We start from the raw sequence: 21,588 nt of genomic DNA on the forward strand, positions 1-21,588 counted from the left end.
TAAGTTGTTTTTTGTTTTCTTTTTGGTTTCCTTTGCTGTGCAAAAGCTTTTCATTTTGATTAGGTCCCATTGGTTTATTTTTGCTTTTATTTCTGTGGCTCTGGGAGACTGTCCTGAGAAAACATTTGTAAGGTTGATGTCAGAGAATGTTTTGCCTATGTTCTCTTCCACGAGTTTGATGGTGTCCTGTCGTATATTTAAGTCTTTCAGCCATTTGGAGTTTATTTTGGTGCATGGTGTGAGGGTGTGTTCTAGTTTCATAGATTTGCGTGCAGCTGTCTAGGTTTCCCAGCAAAGACTGAAAAGACTGTCTTTTTCCCATTTGATGTTCCTGCCTCCTTTGTCAAAGATTAATTGACCATAGGTGTCTGGGTTTATTTCTGGGGTCTCTGATCTGTTCCATTGGTCTGTATGTCTGTTTTGGTACTAGTACCACACTGCCTTGATGACTGTGGCTTTGCGATATTGCCTGAAGTCTGGGAGAGTTACACCTCCTGCTTGATTTTTGTGCCTCAGGATTACTTTGGCAATTCTTGGTCTTTTGTTGTTCCATATAAATTTTTGAATTGTTTGTTCTAGTTCTGTGAAAAATGTAATGGGTAATTTGATAGGGATTGCTCCTCTCCAGAGGCATTGGGCCACTAGAGTCTGGATAGAGCTGGCTACCGTGTCCTCCTACCTCCCTGTTAGTCTTGGGGGCATTAGGGATCATGCAGTATACACCAGGATTTGCATACAATTCCATCATATCTATGGGTCTCAGGTTAATAACCCCTTCCCGAGGCTTAGTCTGAAAAAGGAGTTCTGCTATTTTCAGAGTGAATGGAAGTGAGAAAGATCGGATGAGATGAACCAGCAAGTTCTCTCCTGTTGTCTGAATTCCTAGCAAGGGAAAGGAGGCGAGAGGAGAGGTGGGTACCAGTGTGTAGAACATCACTGGCAGCAGGTGGCAGCTAACATCCAAACATAGTCACATGCCTACTGAACTGTGTAATCCTATAGCTCTTTTGGCAGTGCTTACAGGCACAATCTCTCTGAGTGCTATTGATTTCTTGGGGAAAAGAGAGCAAAAACAAGTGTTGTACTTGGTGTCGTGTGTTTTCTGGGGGAAGTAAATAGATTAGCCAAGTTGGACAGACAAGATCATGGCCAAGAGAGAGGAGGCTCCCTGAAACTGCCTTCCCTGAAATGGGATCTCTTAAAATGATCCACAGGGAAAATAAAATGATTGGGCAGTGCAGGGATTTGTCCTGTATTCAGATGGAATGTCACGTTTTGTTTCCGTCTCAGCTTCAGGTCTTGAGACTCAACCCCCTCTGCTTTCCATTAGATTGCTGTTTGATATCAGCAGCTTTGCTTGCTTGTGTCTTGATCATTCCTATCCCCCAAGCTGCCAGAGCTGATTGTCATTTTGTTTCCGGTTATTGCTCTAAAACATCACTGTCCAATAAAACATTTTGCGATGGTGTAAACATTTGAACAGTCCTCTCTTGTTAACTACAGTAGCCATTGGCCTCATGGGGCTTTTGAGCACTTGAAATATGACTAGTATGACTTCAGAACTGGATTTTTAATTTCAATTAATTTTTGTTAACTTAAATTGAAGTAGCCACATGTAGCTGTTTGCTATCATCTTGGGCAATGCAGTTTTAGACTTTTGTAATACTGCTCATGTGAATTAGTGGCATCTACACACACCACCTGGCATTGGGAGATTGTTAGAAATATAATATCTTGGGCATCACCCCAGATATACTGAACTAGAATCTAAATTTTAACAATATCTCCAGGCATTGAAGTGCACATTGAAGTTTGAGAAGCAGTGCTCGAAATGACTAAGTCTCAGGAAAAGACCTGGTATCAATTGGGGTAAACTGGGTTGTGCTGCAGTAACAATCTGAAAACCCATAGCTTAAAATAAACTAATGTTTCTTGTCTGTTGCGGGCTAGAGGGGGCTCCATTTTACATCGTTCTCATTCCAGGTCCCAGGCTAATGAGCCGGTACTCTCTGGATCACTTTTCATTGATCTGGCTGAAGGAAAAACAGAACGCAGTGAAGTCTGTCATGCCTACTTGGATTTCATTGGCCAAAGCAAATCACGTGACCACACCTAACTCTAAGGGAGCAAAGGGCAGTCCTGTCATAAGCCCCAAAGAAGGAGAAACAGAATATTTGGTGAACAGCCCTAGTGACTGCCACACACAACAAGCATAATTAGATATTTTTTCTTTTGTTTTCTTTTAAAGCCTGTTTTAAACATCATCATTGCAAGCCTGGACTTGCAATAGCTTTCTAATTGGTCTCTCTGCTGTCCTTCCTTCCTTTATATCACTACCACTTTAATTCTCCAAAGGCAGAGCTCTGAGTATGTCATTTCTCTGCTTAAAACTCTTCACTGACACCTCATTGGTACCCAGTTAAGTAAACTTCCATTAGCATGATGTAGTGGAAAGAATGCTACTAATTTATCTGTGTGACCTTGGATAGCATTGCTTAAACTCTCTGAAGCTCAGTTTTCTCATCTTGTAACTTGGAGTTAAAAATACCTGCCTTCAAGAAGTACTATGAATCTTAGATTTAATAATGTGCAAAAGGGCCCTACCCATTAAACATTTAGTAAATAATAGCATAATCATTATCATGAGCACTATGGATTGCTATGTCATAGTATTTACCCAAAATATATAGAGATAACCTATTGCAAGTCTCTTTCTTCTAGGAGATTTGAATTCTTTAAGGGTAGGGTCTGTGCCTTTGACTTAACAGCTACTGAATCTAGCATGAGACTCTGCATATAGAAGGCTTGTATTAAATGTTGTTCTAATTGTGCATCATTGGCCAAGCATTTGGAGCTTCCCTAGCAAGGTTGCCTTATGTGTGTATCCAGTGTTATAACCAGGCTGGACCACTTGGCTGCTCCTCAAATGAACCTCACCTCTGAGCCTTTTGCACATACCTGAAAGCAACATTCCATTCTTTGAATGTCCATAGTATTCAGAGAAGACTTCACAAAAGAAGCCCATGATCTGTGTTTTCTCTGAAAAAATGATGACTGGGGGATTCCCCTAGGAAGGCAAGGTTGGAAGCAGGAGACAGGGAGGGCACTCCAGATCCATCAGAGAGGGGTTGGACCTTTTTAGATGTGGCCGAATGTGGGAAATATGCCGAAAGAAGGCAGAAATAAGGCCAGGGAGTTAGGAAGACGCCAGAGGAGATTGGCCTTGCAGACCATGGTAAAGAGTTTGAATTTTATCCTGAGTCAGTGGAGATGACTTCAAGTAGGGAAGTGACATGATCATATTTGTTACCTGGAAGAACTGGAGTTTTTTTGAGGATGAGGGTCCGATGTGAAAATTGGAGTTCCCATTGTGGTGCAGCAGAATTGAATCCGACTAGTAGCCATGAGGATGTGAGTTAGTTTTTTTGCCTCACTCAGTCGGGGATCCCGTGTTGCCGTGAGCTGTGGTGTAGGCTGGCAGCTCCAGCTCCGATTCGTCCCCTAACCTGGAAACGTCCATGTGTCACAGATGCAGCCATTAAAAGCAAAAAAAAAAAAAAAAAAAAAAAAAAAAAAGGACATCTAATTCTGTAGAGCCAGTTAGTATTCTCTATTTTCTGATTATGATTTAGTCTTTCCAGTGTTTCTTCTTTACTTGTATAATTTTATTCTGACTACCTACCTATTTCCAGAAGATGTATGTATTTTCAGCCCTTTTCTTAAGCCTGCATTCCAAGTGTCATCCCATAGTGTCATCTATCAATTAGAAATTACATTTGGCTTTTTATTTTAAAAAGTCCCCTCCTTCAATCTTTGCTTCAATCAAATAGAAGCTTAATTCTCTCATATAAAAGAAGTCTGGAGCTAGGTTTTACAGTTTTATCAGGAACTAAGACTTATGCTTGTTTCCCCTGCCACACTTGGCCGGTGACTTGCATTCTTAAGATTATGTGGTGCAGAATGGCTGCTTGAACTCCTGCCATGACATCTCCACTTCTTTTTTTTTTAATTTATTTTTTTTCCCACTGTACAGCAAGGGGATCAAGTTATCCTTACATGTATACTTTTTCCCCCACCCTTTGTTCTGTTGCAATATGAGTATCTAGACATCTCCACTTCTAGCAGTAAGAAGGAGGAAACCAAAAAGAATGAATACTTTTCCTGGGAGTTCCACATAATGTATCAGCTTGTAATCACTGGTAAACACTTAGCCACAGGGCTACAAGGGGGGTGAAAACGTAGACTTTTATTCTAATGGCAATGTGCCCAGCTAAAAATAAATTTTTTTAACTAATAAGGGACTTGTGAAAGTAGGAAACTGGCAGCCTCTAATATAGTATGTTACTCCATCTTTCATTATAATACATCTGTTTTTCTGAAGACAGTACACTTCTATATTTGAGAAGAATTCCATCCTATCAAGTCCTACAGCTGCCTGTTTGTCTTGTTGCATCTAAATGTCAATTTCAACTTGTGTTTTACTTACACTCTGTCCCTTGATGCATGCATATCTGTTCATCCTGCATGTAATAATTCTTGGTCAGTGTCCATCTTTCTTAATCTTAACATTCAGTCCTCTATCACAAGAGAGAGAACAACCAGGAGATACTGTGCAAAGTGAATGCAGACACACCACATGAATTTCAGCAGACATGTCTCAGTTAATACTCATCTAAATGTGGAACACATTATTTTCTTTGCCCAATTTTTTTTTGTTCCAGAGTGACTTGTTTGGATGGTTTGTTGTCATCTTGGCATCCCTATGACCCCTTCTCATATTTTCTCCGTGTCGAGAAATCAGGAACTACTTTTACCCATGTCCTCATCCTTATCTCCAGTTTAGGATTTCCTAATGAAAATAATTTATATAAGATTTACAGGAGTTCCTGCTGTGGCACAGTGGACCAAGAATCCAACTGCAGTGGCTCAGGTTGCTGCAGATTCAGTCCTTGGCCCAGCAGATTGGGTTAAAAGGATCTAGCCTTGCTGCAGTTGTTGTATAGGTCACGGCTGCAGCTTTGATTCCATCCCTGGCCAGGGAACTTCCATATGCTGAGGTACAGCCATTAAAAAAAAAAAAAGATTTGCAAGCAGAAGAGTGGGAGAAACCAGTATTCTCTGGAAGCCATTGCAAGCCCAGAGCAGCTTCCCGGGGAACTTTGTGCCCTTCATACTTTGCTGTCTCAAGCTGTGCTCCAGCTGCTGGCCAAGCTGCCCTTGGGTGGTACTTCCTGGATTTCACTGGCAACTTCCTATGCTGCTGTTCCCCTGGATCTTCCATGTCTCTCTAATTCCCTAATTCTTATATTAAATACTTTATTTATGTATTTATTTATATTTAATTTTTTTGGCCCTGCCCAAGGCATGCAGAAGTTCCTGGGCCAGGGTATGAACCCATGCCACAGCAGTGACAATCCTGGGCCCTTTACCTGCTGAGCCACCAGGGAACTCCTTAAATACTTTATAATAGAGTGGTTTCTCTTTTCCCAAATGAGCCCTGATGGATATATCCCCTCTCCTCTGAGTTGTTTGGTTATAAAAACTTTGAAAGCTCTTTTCTTGAAATACCATTTATATAGTCCAACAGGTATATTAATTTACACTGCAAGTGCCCTTCAAAACTATATGTATGAGAATATTAAAATATATAATAGTTATATCTCATGCAGTTGTGTATTGAAATTTATAATACATTATGTCTTATAAATATATTTCTCTCACCCCCCTGGAAGGTTTGATTTCCCAGAGTCCTAGAGAATACCTATCAGTTTAATAACATTATGGCAAGGCCTCCCACTTTGCTCTGTAAAAAGGCATTAGGAGCCAATGATGAGTTGAGTGGGGAGTAGGAGTAGTGATGGAGTCAAAAAGTATGGGAGGTGCCCAAGTCCAGTTGGACTCCAATCTGAGTTCCCAGCCTTGTGCTCTTGCTTCAGCTATAGAACTGGTGGATGTATGAGTGATCTACCCAAGATTTCATTTGACAGGAAGTATTTCATTGCTTAAAAGTAAAGTTGAAAACTGCTACTTTAAAACCTTAGATTTAAAGTGTGTATTACAAATCTCAGCTCCTTCATGAATTGGTCATGTGACCTTGGGCAAGTCATGAGAACTCTCCATTTCAGCTTCCTTAGGGGTACAATAATACCAATGCCAAAGCACTGCTGAGAAGACAAAACGAAATAATGCCATGAATGCAAAGGGCTACACCTCTCAAGAGTCATGCCCTCAAATGCCTGCAGGGCCTAGGTGGGGGACGTAAATTAATGAAATAGCCTAGCATGAATGGAAGACGTATGTGCCAGTGAAAAGTGGGCATCCTCAACTTTTTGTTAATGTTTGGGAATGTGATCAGATCTTTCAATTTTTGAAAAAAAAAATCTGGAAACGTGGATTTTTGCAGAGGAATCGCTAAAATGTTGTTGCTAATTTAACTTTATTTTATTTATTTATTTTTAATGATCATAACAATCTAGTTTCACAGGATAATTTAACTTTTAAAAGACCAGTCAAAGCACATTTGTTCACTTGTGGCTTTTTTGTCTGATCTTTAAGTTACACAGATACCAATCATTATTATTTTCAGTGAGCCATGGAAGCTGTCGTTCTTTCACCTTTTCTGTGAGCCATGAGCCTGCCCATCTTATTGCTTGTGGTAACATACCATCCCTCTTGACCCAGTCTGGCTGATCATAGTTTCTCATCTAAAGTATGGGTGTTTGATTGAGGCAGAAATAATCAGGTTCTTCCTGGGGATCAATATGTAGATTCCGTGGGAATTAGGCTGTCCTTCCTTACTTGTTTTATGTAACTGATCTGACATAGGCCCAGAGATGCCAATGGCCATAGTCCTTAGTTACTTGATAGGAATCCATCTGCGGGAGAGAATGAGGCCAAAGAACAGAGATAAAAGAGATGAAAAGTCTCAGCAGCCCTGAATCAAGGAGAACTTCATTTTTACAGCTTTTCTTTAATCCTGAGAATTACTAAAAATAATCTTTTTAGCCATAAGGGCCAGTTTTGGTTTACTTATGATAATTTGAATTGACGTTGTTTCAATAGCATCCAACCAAAAATACAATTTACTGCTATTAGTAATAGTGTTAGTAGAGGTAAAATTTCATTATCCATCAATTGCTTTAAAGACAAGGCAAAAGTAAAGTTTTGAATTTTAAAGAACTATCCTTGAACTAAAATTGCTTTCAAAGGGTTTAAGTACTGTAGTAAGAGACTTGGTATTTGGGATAGTGCAAAGAATAAGCACAAAATGAGACTTTGTGTTCTCATAGGCTGTGGTGTGCTGTGCACTGGCCCTTCATATATTCTCTGCAATCTGTCGTCTCTTTATAGAATCTCCCAAGAGAAGTTTCCTAGTAACATTGTGTGAAGAGTTCAATAGATTTTTATTCTTCCAGAGCAGAAACCAAGAGCACAGGCCTAGAAGAGAAGATTCAGGAGGCACTGTCATTATCTATCTGGGATAAGTACTGATTTGATGAGAAAATGAAAAATAATGCCTTAAACAGAGCACTTTCCTAGACATGTGACATGCGTAACTAAATAGGTGTGTTTGCGCTCAATGTAACTTAGTAGCACTTAAAACAGAGCTGTGAGAGGGAGAATTAGAAGATGTAAAAAAATATGTAGGATTCATACATAATATAAAGCAAAATATAATCAAGAATTGAAATGCCCCTCACTTAGTAAAATAGGAGTTTATCTAGGCCTGGAAGTTTAAAGAGTTGATAGTCCGTGGTACAAAAAATTACATATTAACTTTATGACATCCATAAAGATGTAGTGATTTCTAAATGTGTACAGTTAGTTTTATTTTAAAGACTATCGAAGTGAGCAGAGATTTTATAGAGAAAAACTTTTCCAAAGATAGGCAAGCATCCTGCTGGGAGCATAGTTACACAAATGTTCCTCAGAGCTGGCAGAGAGCCCGGCAGTGCTTCTAGGCATCGTTTTAGGTGCCTCAAGCTCTTTCTTCATTCAAGCCCATGTTTTTTTTTTTTTGAAATCTTGAGGCTTCACTGGGGAAGAAATCTTAGATGTCAAAACATAGTTGAAACAGTGAATTCTTTGGGCACTTGGGTTAAAAAAAAAACCTCTCAAGATACTGCTCCCTAATTGGGATTGTTTTTGTGAATGTAGTCACATTAATCCATGTCTTGTTTAATTATGCAATAACATTTACATGCCTAGAGGCAAATTTACCATTTTTGCTCAGACTTTTTCTGAAAATGTGTTGTTACACTTTTAAAAACAGTGCCAAGATACTAACTATAAATCGAATTTTGAGGGGGTTAGAATTCCTGATATTGCTACATGTTAGAATTTGAGGGGGTGGTCCCTGCCAATCTACTCAACCATGATACTAGACTTAATTTTCTACTCAAGTTTCAAATTTTATCTGCTGACTTCACTTCTGAAAAAAGTTCCTTTACTCTTGATCTAAACATTTTAACCTAGCCTTAAATATTATAGCTTCACCATTTGAGACTATGCTTTATGCTGGGCCAGAGTGACCCTCTCAATGCTGATGATAAATTCTTGTTGCAGGTGTGAAGTCAGCTAAGAGGCTAAGTGTGATCTTCACTTCACTGAGCTGCAGTGTGGTCAGGTGGAGGGTTAAGGTATGTTTCAGTTTCCAAGCCTTTCCTTCAGACACTTGACGTTATAGAAGCCTACTGAATAGCATAGGTGTAGATGTAAATTATGCCTAAATATTCCCAGAAGGTTGCTGGAGATGCTATTAATTTTCCCTGATATTAATGAAAATTCCACAAATTTCTATGGTAATAAATTTTGATTTGTCATAACTGTGAAAATTGGAGGATTATTGAATTTGGAAGGAGAAGAATCTTTAACTCATTTAGCTTTCATTCCAAGACACGAATATCTTCCACCATGTCTTTCATGCATTCACTCAGCTGGGAAATACTTATTAAGTGCTATGCTGAGGCAGAGATAGTGCCAGGTTTTGTGAAAGACTCAGAGACAAGTAAAATATGCTCTGTCCTCGGGAGTTATAGTCTCATAGTAATTATGCTACATGTTTATAAATATGCTGGCTGAAGGACAGGGATAGGTGGCTTATTAAAACTAGAGATGGAATGCTAGAGAAGTTTCAGGTTACAGGAGATTAATTTTGGGTGATGGAATAAATATTAGAGGAAGTGGCTTTTCTGCTGAGGCATAAAAAAGTGTAGTTAGGTTTGAACTTGTAGGGACGGGAGAGAAAGAAATTCCAGGTGGAAGGATAATTTGAGAAAAGGAAGGGGTTTTATGAAGGGAGCATGAAGAAGTTAGGAGTAGCTGCAACACAGGACATGATTTAAGCATGGTTAGAGGAATGCAGAAGGAAAAGTAGATTTCTTCCAGGTCATTGAGTCTTTTGAAAGGCAGCCAAAATATGTTGTATGCTACTCTGCCTGAACTGTGGAGGCACTGATGGTTTTCAAGCAAGGAAATGACTTGATTAAACTGAACCGTAGGAATATGACTATGGGGCCTGAATATCAGGTGCATTAGGGGAAAAAAGACTAAACTTAGGGAACTGAGCTGGGGCCCACTACATGATTCAGGGAAGAGGTTATTAGAGCTCTAACTAGAGAAGTAGCTGAAGTAGCCACGAAAAGGGAATGGGGTCAAACCTATGGAATTTCATGACTGACTAGTTGTGAAGGACAAGGGAAAGAAGGAACTGAAAGTTACCTTAGCGGTTTTTATCCAAATATCTGGGAAAGTGGGGATGCTGAGGAGGGAGAACGGATATGGTGGAGGTAATAGTGGGAGTTAAGATGAGTGTGTATAAGAAGTTGGCAGCTTTTCAAGGTGGAAATCTCTAGAAGACAATGGGAAATGCAGCAGTGAAAGTAGGAAGAAGCATTAGCAGTATAAACAGAGACTTGGGAGTAGAAATGACATTTGATGACATGAAATCGCAGGAGGTCATCCAAGGAGAGTATAAAGAGAAACAAAAGAGGAAAATACTTGGAGTTATTTTGGGGAACTTATAAATTAAGGGAATGGGAGTTGAATGAACTAGAGATGAAACTGTTACAGAGGAAGGAAGATAATTAGGGAAAACAGGTGAAGTGAGAGCTTCTTAGACCCAGGGATGTGCTTCATATGAAATGTGCCAAGAAATATCAACAAGGGAAGGCTTGAGAGAAAGCCAGTATATCTGTTAGATAAAGTAGCCAAATGATCACTTAGGAGAACCCTTTTTAGAGAGCATTGTTACCGTAAATCAGCTTATATGTCCTTGCGAAAAGAGTTGAGACATGTGTTCAAGGTAGGCCAGTGAGTTCATGCTGTGTAAATACCTTTTTTTTGTTGTTGTTCTAAGCACATAATAGTAGATGTATAAGAGCAAATGGTTTATTAAAAACTTAGTGGGAGATTCTAAACTGAAGGCCAATAGAAACACACCGTGTTGGTGACAGCTGTAGGTAGCACAGATCTACTGGGCTTTCTCTTTTGAAGTAGGGAGTAGATCTGGAGCTTTGTTTTTGCAGTCGAGCTCCTTGTTAGGTGGGGGAGTACATCTGTGTCCTTGATTAAGGCAGCATAGTTTCTACCACTTGGAATTTTAAAAAAATGCCTCATGAAGTGTAATTGGTGATTGGCTTTAAAAAGCTGTAGCCTGTGGTATGGGGAGGAGTTTGGGAAGTGAAGGCAGGAGCAGAGATGGAGACGGACAAAAACACAGGCTCATGAATAGAAACTAGATTCCAGCTGTCCGCTGGCTTTGCATCTGTATCTGTGCATTCCCATTGTAATGGAGAAGGCCTGGATCTGGACTGGGAAACCAGGCTGACCAGTAGAGATAACTACAAAACTTCTATACAGGAAAGATTTGAGTGTAAAAGGCTAAAATAAGACAGACACGCAAAGATAGCATTTAAAACTTTTAAACAAATAGCCATCTACTCCAAACAAGCTTGTAAACAGAATTTTTAAATGCATGAAAAAAATAATGCTGAAAAGAACAATGAACATAATTTTTAAAAATTAGAACATGAATTCATTCCAGATGAAATTATTTTGGAACCAATCTGACAAAGACTTTGGTATAAATGTGTTTAAGGCATCAAAGCAAAAAGCAAAGACATACCTTCTGTTAAATCTAGAAATATTACATATAAGATGAGCCAAAGAACACAGTATTAAAAAAAACTGTGCTATATGATTCCTGTTTTATAAACTTTAAAAACTGGCAAAACTGTGTGGTTTTAAGAAGTAAGGATAAGTATAGTGTTACTTTGTACGATGTAGAAGAAACAAACAGGCTGCAGAGGACGTTTGAGAGACTTTTGGGGTAGTAATAATATTTGTTGACTAGGTTGTGATAATTTATTAAGCTGTATATACTTATGATTTATACTCTTTTCTGTATGTGAATTAAAATACAAAGAGTTTACTTAAAATTGGAAAATAAATAATAAAATAAAACTAGGCTAAGAACATGAAGCTTTATAAGTAAATCTTGGGGATTAAAATTATGGTTAGTGAGACTAAGAAGTAGAAAATTATGTAGGATTTTGTGGGCTCCATAAATGACACCCCTCTTTACACCACTTTCTGGGGAAGTCGTCTTCTTTTTATTTCTTTCACTGTTCACATCCAGGTTTATGAAGCTGAGTTTTACTAAAAGAGATAACAGAAAGATCTGAAGATTGTATTAAATACCAGAGAAGTAAGGAGTCTGTGACGTTTTTCTCCCCCATTCCTAACGCTGTGGAATAGCTCATGAAATTTCATTTTGATCAGCATTTTGTTAGGAAAACTTGAGACCTAACAAAGTTATCTCTGTCTAGTCTGTGTTTTCTTCTTTTTGTTCAATTTAATTTAATTTTTATTTTCTATTGGAGTATAGTTGATTACAATGTTGTGTTAGTTTCAGGTGTACAGCAGAGTGATTCAGTTATACATATACATATAGCCATTCTTTTTCAGATTCTTTCCTGATATAGGTTATTATAGAATGTGGAATAGAGTTTTCTGTGCTACACCATAGGTCCTTGTTTATATATATAATAGCGTGTATGTGTATGTGTGTTAATCCCAAACTCCTATTTTATCTCCCTCATCTTTCCTCTTTGATAACCAGAAGTTTATTTTCAAAGTCTGTGAATCTGTTTTTGTTTAGTAAGTAAATTCATTTCAATCATTTTTTTAATTGAAAATGATCTCCTATGATATTTGTCTTCCTCTTTCTGACTTAATAGTATGATCTCCTATGATATTTTAATTGAAAATGATCTCCTATGATATTTGTCTTCCTCTTTCTGACTTAATAGTATGATAATTTCTAGTTCCATCCATGTTGCTGCAAATGCCATTATTTCATTCTTTTTTATGATTAAGTAATACTCCATTGTGTATGTGTATCATATCTTCTTTATCTGTTACCCTGTGGATGGACATTTAGGTTGCTTCCATGTCCTGACTATTGTAAATAGTGCTGTGATGAACATTGGGGTGTATGTATCTTTTCAAATTATGGTTTTCTCTGGATATATGCCCAATGGATTGCTAGATCATCTAGTTTAATTTTTAGTTTCTTAAAGAGCCTCCATACTGTTCTCCACAGTGGTTATACCAATTCATATTCCCCGTGACAGTATAGAAGTGTTCCCTTTTCTTCAAACCCTCTCCACTGTTTATTGTTTGTTGACATTTTGATGAGAGCCACTCTGACAAGTGCAAGACAGTATCTCACTGTAGTTTTGACTTGCATTTCTCTAATAATTAGCAATGTTGAACATCTTTTAAGGTGCTTTTTGGTCATCTATATATCTTCTTTGGATAAATGTCTATTGATCTTCTGCCCATTTTTTGACTGGGTTTTCTTTTGTTTGGTTTGTTTTGCTTTTTTGCCTTTTAGAGCTGCACTTGTGGCATATGGAAGTTCCCAGGCTAGGGGTCAAACTGGAGCTGCAGCTGCTGGCCTAGGCCACAACCACAGCAAGGCAGGATCTAAACTACATCTGCAACTTACACCACAGCTCATGGCAATGCTGGATCCTTAACCTACTGAGCAAGGTCAGGGATCAAACCTGCGTCCTCAGGTATACTAGTTGGGTTCATTACCAATGAGCCACAATGGGGACTCCAAGTTTTTTTTTTTTTTTTTTTTTTTGAGTTGCTTGAGCTGTTTATATATTTTGGGGGTTAATCCCTTGCCAGTTGTTTGATTTGCAAATATTTTGTTTCATTCTGTGGGAAGTCTTTTCATTTTGTTTATGGTTCTCTTCACCGTGCAAAATCTTTTAAGTTTAATTAGGTCCTACTTGTTCAGTTTTGTTTTTATTTTCATTACTCTAGGAGGTAGATCCAAAAAGATGTTGCTGCAGTTATGTCAAAGAGTGTCCTGTGTTTTCCTCTAAGTTTTATGGGGATTGATCTTATATTTAGGTTTTTATTTTTGTGTGTAGTGTTAGAGAATGTTTTAATTTCATTCTTTTACATGTAGCTGTCCAGTTTTCTCAGCACCACTTACTGAAAAGGCTGTATTTTCTTCACTGTGTATTTTTGCTTCCTTTGTTGTAGATTAATTGACCAGGGACATGTGAGCTTATTTCTGGGCTTTCTATTCTGTTCCACTGAACTATATTTTGGTTTTTGAGTCAGTGCCATGCTTTTTTGATGACTATAGCTTTGTAATATAGTCTTAAGTCAGGGAGCCTGATTCCTCTAGGTCCATTTTTCTCTTTTATGATTGCTTTGGCTATTTGAGGTCTTTTGTATTTCTACACAAATTAAAGAATTTTTTGTTCTAGATCTGTGAAAAATACCATTGGCAATTAGATAGGGTTTACATTGAATCTCTAGATTGCCTTTGGTGTTATAGTCATTTTGACAATATTTATACTTCTGATTGAGAACATGGTACATCTTTCCATCTGTTTGTGTCACCTTTGATTTTTTCATCAGCTTTCATCAGAAATCTTATAGCTTTCATAGTACAGGTTTGATTTTTTCATCAGATTTCATCAGAAAACTTATAGCTTTCATAGTACAGGTCTTTAGCCTCCTTAGGTAGGTTTCTTCCTAGGTATTTTATTATTTTTGATGTGATGGGAAATGGGATGAGAGCAGAAATAAATGAAATAGAACTTAAGAAAACAATATAAAAGATTAATGAAACTAAAAGCTAATTCTTTGAAAAGATAAACAAAATTGGTAAACCTTTAGCCAGACTTATCAATAAAAAAGAGACGGGGCTCAAATCAATAAAATTAGAAATGAAAAAGAAGTTACAACTGATACCAAAGAAATACAAAGGATCATGAGATTATTACAAGCAGCTATACGCCAATAAAATGGACAGTGTAGAAGAAATGGACAAATTCATAGAAAGGTGCAACCTTATAGGACTGAACCAGGAAGAAACAGAAAACATGAACAGACCAGTCACAAGTACTGAAATTGAAACTGTGATTAAAAAACTCCCAACAAACAAAAGTCCTGGACCAGACAGCTTCATAGGTGAATTCTATCAAAGATGTAGAGAAGAGTTAACATCTATACTTCTGAAACTAGTCCCCAAAATTGCAGAGGGAGGAATACTCCCAAACTTATTCTATAAAGCCACTATCACCCTGACAAAAATAGACAAAGATCTTTGTCTGATAAAAAACCAAAGATACCACAAAAAAAGAACATTACAGGCCAGTATCACTGATGAACATATATACAAAAATCCTCAACAAAATACCAATAAACTGAATCCAACAGTACATTAAAGGGATCATACAGCATGATCAAGTAGGATTTATCCCAGAGATACAAGGATTTTTCAATATCCACACATCAACCAGTGTGATACACCACATTAACAAACTGAAGAATAAAAACCATATGATCATTTCAATAGGTGTAGAAAAAGCTTTTGACAAAATTCCACACTCATTTGTGATTAAAAACTCTCCAGAAAGTGGGCATTGAGGGAACCTACCTCAACATAATAGAGGCCATATATAACAAACCCACAAGTAACATCACACTCAGTAGTGAAAAGCTAAAAGCATTTCTTCTAAGATTAGAAACAAGACAAGGATGTCCCGTCTTGCCACTTTTACTCAACGTAGTTTTGGAAGTCCTAACCGTGGCAATCAGAGAAGAAAAAAAAAAAAAAAAAAAGAAATCCAAATTGGAAAAGAAGAAGTAAAATTGTCACTGCTTAGGTGACATGATACTATAAATATAAAATCTTAAAGATGGTATCAGAAAACTACTAGAGCTTATCAATGAATTAAGTAAAGTTGCAGGATGCAAATTTTATACATAGAAATCTCTTGTATTTCTATACACTAACAACAAAAGATCAGAAAGAGAAATTAAGGGAACAATCCCATTTACCATCACATCAAAAATAATAAAATACCTAGGAATAAACCTACCTAAGGAGGCAAATGACCTGTATTCTGAAAACTAAAAGATGCTGATGAAAGAAATCAGAGATGATGCAAATGTATGGAAGGATATACCATGTTCTTGGATTGGAAGAACTGATATTGTTAAAATGGCTATACCACACAAGGCAATCTACAGATTCAATACAATCCCCATTGAATTACCAAGGGCATTTTTTTCCAGAACTAGAACAAACATTTAAAAAATTTGTATGGGAACACAAAAGACCCCAAATAGCCAAGCAGTCCTGAGAAAGAGAAACAGAGCTGGAGGAATCAGTCTCCTTGACTTACCTCACTTTTTTGAAACCAGTTGAGGGGTAGATTCAGGAGCCAGATAAATAAAAAGTGTAAGTTGAGCTTTATTAAATTGAAGAAGCCAGATGTATTTCGTATGATTCCATTTATACAAAATGACCAAGTAGATAAATCCACAGAGACAGAAGATTAGTAGTTTCCAGGGGGCGGGCGTTGAGTAGGGTGGGTATGACTGCTAATGGATACAAGGTTTGTTTTTGGCATGATGAAATGTTCTGGAACTAAACAGTATGGTTGCACAACTTTGTAAACCTATTAAAATGAATAAATAATATACTTTAAAGGGATGAATATTATGGTATGTGAATTACATCTCAATTAAAAAATATTAGAGTAAAAAATTAGAGTAGAAAGTAAAAAGTGAGTTTTATCACCAATAACAAAAGCTAGGTTGGAAGATAAGGCCAAACTATGCAACCAAGTGCCAAATAGTTTTGCTGATTTCTGCTTGCCTTGCCTCTCTCTAGCTTATCCCCACACTCCAGTCTGGATCCCACCTATGGAAAATTTTGAGGTGGCACACATACCCAGAATTGCTGCCTCATACCAGTTCAGAATCCAGAAGGAGAAAGACTGAACTCCCAGACAGATAGTCTTTATGATGGATTAGCTCCATGTGATCAAAGAGCATGAAGTAATGGCTGTCACCCAGCAATCAGGTGCTAGGAGTGTGGAAGGAGTGGGTCAAGAAGAAGGAACATTCCTCCTTATAGATAGCTGAGGAGGGAAGGATAGGAAATCCTACTTCCTAAGAAAATCGTCTCTTGATTGGACACAAAGGGAGAATTCGTGAATTAAAGAAATAGTACTGAGGAATTCACTCTGTGTTTAACACTGTTTTCTCATTGTAAGGAAACTGCAGAGTATCAGAGAGAAACGAAAAATTTAAAGCTATGACAGAAAAGACATACTATCTATAAAGAAACAGACATTGGACTCACAATAGACTTCGATGTGCAAAAACAGAGGCCAGAAGACTCTCTCTCTCTCTTTTTATTGTCCACACCCATGGCATATGTAAGTTCCCAGGCCAGGTATCAGAACCAAGCCTCATTTGTGACCTGTGCCTGTGACTCAGCTGTGGCAATGCCAGATCCCTTAACACCCTCCGCCAGACTGGGGATCACACCTGCGCTTCTGCAGCAACCTGAGCCACTGCAGTCAGATTCTTAACCCAGCTGTGCCGCAGCAGGAATTTCCAGAAGACTCTTAAGTACAGTTGCAAAATATCAATCAAGAATAATAAACCAGCTGAATTGTTATTTATGAGGAGAGGCAAATGAATATGTTTTAAGAATATAAAATTACAAGAATTTACTACACAAAAATTGTCAACATAAGAATGATTAAAGACATGCTATAGAAGGTAGGAAAGTAGATGCAGCAGGAAGCCCTTGGATACAAGGCACAATGGAGAGAGCTGAAATTAATAAATTATGTTGAAAAATTTCATTAAAAAACAAAATTTAAAAACTCAATTTCATATTTTTCTTAAAACTAAGTAGCAGTGGGGAGGCATTTGATGGATATGGTTTGAAATCCTGTTGTGTCTGGGAGGGAGATAAAATACTGTAATCTTTAGAGTATTAGAATAATGTATCATTTAATTATGTATGTTAAAATTTTAACTAAAACCATGGAAAGAAAGTCTACAGGTGGTTAAAAAGTTACATAAAGAAACACTTCCCATCTAATGAAGACAGGAAAAGGAGAAAATATGAACAAGCAAAAGAAAAAGTTGTTGATTCTAAACACAAAATAAGTTGCAGAAATAACTCTAAAAATATCAGGTATTATGATATGTTAAGTAGATTAAGCCTTCAAAACACTGAGATTATTAGGTAGATATAAAAACAAAACAAAATCCAGCCATATGCTGCTGATGAAGGACACCACAAAAACACTATCACACAGACAGGTTAAAAACAAAGCTGGGAAAATGAACTAATTAGTATAGCAATATTAATATGCTATAAAGTAGATTTAAAGCGCTATGAGAAAAACAGGACAATTATGTTAAAAAAAAATCCTCTGAGAAGATGTAACAGTTATAATCCATTTGCACCTAGCAGCATGTTCTTGGAAAATATAAAGTAAAAACGAACCAAAATATAAGGCAAGATGGTTAAATCAACAATTTTAGTGGGAGATTTAACCCTTTTCACATACTAACAGAACAAGCTAAGAAACAGTGAGAACAGAGAAGATTTAAGCAACACAATTAAGAAGCTAACTCTAATAGGTAGCACGACTCGGGGTTGAACAAATTGGGAATACTAGATGTCTTTCAAGTAAACATGGAGTATTTACTTGAAATCAGAATAATCACATTAGGACACAGAAATCTTAATAAATTTCAAAGAATCAGTGTAATTAATTCCATCTTCTCTAACAAAAAGGCACTTATATTAGAAATCAGTTAAAAATATTAAAATGGCCCCAATAGGTTTCAAAAATAAAATTATACTTAAAATAATTAATGGATTGAAGAGTAAAACCTAATGAGAGTTACTAAATATTGGAAGGATATACCAGCAATAGTACATTAAGTGCATTTATTAACAGAAAAATGATTGAACCTAAATGAACTAAATGTCTGGTTCAACAAGCTAAAAAATAAATAGAGAGACCTAAGATCACAGGAAAAAATGTCCAAAAAAATTAAACAGAAAATAAAGGAACTATACAGAGAACCAAGAAAATCTAAATACTATTCTTTGATTAAAAACACCCAATAATAGATAAATCTTTAGCAAAACTAAAGAATAGAAAGTTACAGATGAATAAAAAATAATATGTAAACTATGGTTATAGCAGGGATATAAAAACATCAGAAAAATGCTATAAACATATTTACGCTATAAAGGAAATTTGAACACAGATAAAATAATTTTCTAGAAAAATTAGTTTGAAAATGCCAGTTTGAATCAGGAAGCTATAGAGAACCCAAATAAAAGAATGATCAAAGAAGTTGAGACAGTATTTAAAATTCTCCTTCTCCCTAACTGTTAACCCAAACATTAAAGTTGTCTGTCTTTTGGCCCAGCCGGTTTTAATAAAAGTTTTACCAGTCCTTTGAGGAACAGAAGATCCTCATCTTGTAAAACTGTTCCAAAGAATTAAAATAGAGGGAAAGCTACTCAGGTTATTTTGTGACAGCCTTTGAATTGATATTCAAACTAGACTGAGAAAGTAAAATAAAATTGCAGATCAGTTTCCCTTAGGAACACAGATGCAGAACTGCTAAATAAAATATAAGCAAATTGAAGTCAGCATTTGTGTGGGCTACATATACACTTTCAGATATAATTAGAGGTTATTTTAGCAATGTAAGGATAGCTGTATATGAGAAAATTGGATGAAGTAATTCATCATATTAACATATTGAAAAGGAATAGCATATGATCATATCAACACAGCAAAAATTTATAAAATTCAATACTCAGCCATAGTTATATATTATTTATATATATAATATATTTGAAAAATTCTCAGCCAGTTGGAACTAAAAGGAAACCATCAAATTGATTATTCCTATTAAAATTTAAAGCAACATGTTAACGAATTATAATGCTTCATAAGCATTCTTACTCATGTCAGGAAAAATTAAAGAAGGCAGTTTAATCATTTCCATTATCGTTACATTAGAAAACATATTCAATGCAATAAATTAAAAATAGAGATTAGAATTTGAAAGGAGGACTTCACGTCGTGGTGCAGTAGAAACGAATCTGACTAGGAACCAAGAGGTTGTGGGTTTGATTCCTGGCCTTGCTCAGTGGATTAAGGATCCAGTGTTGCCATGGCCTGTGGTGTAGGTTGCAGATGCGACTCGGATCTGGCGTTGCTGTGGCTCTGGTGTAGGCTGGTGGCTACAGCTCTGTTTGGACCACTACCCTGAGAACCTCCTATGCCGCGGGTGCAGCCCCAAAAAGACAAAAAAAAACAAAACAAAAAAAAGAATTTGAAAGGAGTAAAACAAATCTTTTTTTAAACATGGAAGTTAATTTGTTTATTTTTTGGATTTTAAAAAATTGAAGTATAGTTGATTTATAATGTGTTAATTTCTGCTGTACAGCAGAGTGGTTTATTAATACATGTATATAAATATATATATATATGTATTTTTTTTTTTTGCTTCCTAGAGCTGTACCTGCAGCATATGGAAGTTCCCAGGCTAGGGGTGGAATCAGAGCAGCAGCTGCCGGCCTACACCACAGCCACAGCAACAGGGATCTGAGTGGCATCTGCAGCCTACAACACAGCTCATGGTAATGCCAGATCCCCAACCCACTGAGCGAGGCTAGGGATCCAACCCGCGAGGGATCCATGTATACTAGTCAAATTCGTTTGTGCTGCACCACTACCGGAACTCCTCTTATTTTCTTTTTCTTTTCCGTTATGGTTTATCATAGGACATTGAATACAGTTATCTGTGCTATACAGTAGGACCTTGTTGTTTTTATCCTCCACGTATAATAGTTTATACCTGCTAACACCGACCTCCCACTCCATCCCTCTCCTCTCCACCCCTCCCCCTTGGCAACAGAAGTCTGTTCTTCTGTCTGTGAGTCTGTTTCTATTTTGTAGATAGGTTCATTTGTGTCATATTTTAGATTCCACAACAAATGTTTTGAGTTGCAGACAATATGACTGTCTCCATAGAACAATCCAATTAAATCTAGAAGCTGTTAGAAATACTAGAGATAAGCAAGCTTATAAGTTCTCTGATTAATGTACAAATATTAATAGCCATCTTAAAGTGCCAAGATTACAACGTAATCTTATAAAGTTTTAAGGGGTAAATATAACAAAAGGTATTTAGTGTCTTTATGGAGGAAATTACAAAATATTTTTGAAAGTCACAAAATGACATGAAAAAATTGAGAGATATACTGTCTTTATGCACAAAAAATTATATCATAAAGATAGCAACCCTCCAAAGTTATTCTAAATATTCAATGAAATTTTAATTAAAATCCTAATTTTTCATGGGTTTTGATAAGCTCATCCTAGTAATCATATAGAAGAAGAAAGGGACAGAAATAGGTTTTAGAAGAAGATGATAAATTGCCTTTTGGATATCTAGTATTACTATTAAATCTATAGTAATTAAGACATGTGGCATTGGTTAAGAGTTAGACAAAGAGACCAATATAACAAAAGAGGTCCATGATTATATGGTAACTTGGTATATGATACAAATGGGATTACAAAGTATTTGCCAAAAAATTACTTGGCAAAAAAAAAAAAAAAAACTATCTGGAAAAAAATTAAAATCAAATTTCTGTTGCATGCTATACAGAAAATGGCTAAAGAAAGAAATGCGATAAGCAAGTGTTTAAATATTTAGAAGAAAATATAGGAGAATATCTTTATGACCCTGGATTAGAAACAGATTTTTATAAAAATAAAAATAAAAAGCACAAACTCTAAAGAGAAATAAATTTAAGTATGTTAAAATGAAAAATTTTCAAATCTAAGATAGCAAAATTTAAAAGACAGGTCACAGACTAGATGAAAATATGTACAGCCCATGTAAATTACATAGATGCACCCTCCAGAATTTAAAAATAACCACTACATATTAGTAAGAAAAGGCAAACACTTCAATAGGATAATGGATAAAGGCAATGTATAGACAATGTGTAGAAGAGAAAAGGTGAATATCCAACACACAAGAAAAATATAAAATAAACAATGAGATGCTTTTTGCACAGTTATCAGATTGAGAAAACAAAATTAAAGTTGGCTAACTCCAAAGTTTGAAGGTGATGTGGAGACTTGGCCACTCATGTGCCTCTGCTGGTGAGAGTACCAATTGATTGATGATTCAATCAAT

At 36.6% G+C, this 21,588-nt stretch overlaps 1 long non-coding RNA gene across 2 annotated transcripts in view; it reads left to right on the top strand.

Moving 5' to 3' along the window:
• The window catches only part of LOC106504595, a 299,067-nt gene that overhangs the window by 26,503 nt on the left and 250,976 nt on the right, over positions 1 to 21,588 (top strand). For both annotated transcript variants that reach the window (XR_001298202.2, XR_002346578.1), the window contains exon 2: positions 8,566 to 8,639. This is a non-coding gene — a long non-coding RNA (uncharacterized LOC106504595). The remainder of the gene's footprint in view (positions 1 to 8,565; positions 8,640 to 21,588) is intronic.

Source organism: Sus scrofa, chromosome 8 (assembly GCF_000003025.6).
Source record: "Sus scrofa isolate TJ Tabasco breed Duroc chromosome 8, Sscrofa11.1, whole genome shotgun sequence".
Taxonomy (NCBI): Eukaryota; Metazoa; Chordata; class Mammalia; order Artiodactyla; family Suidae; genus Sus; species Sus scrofa.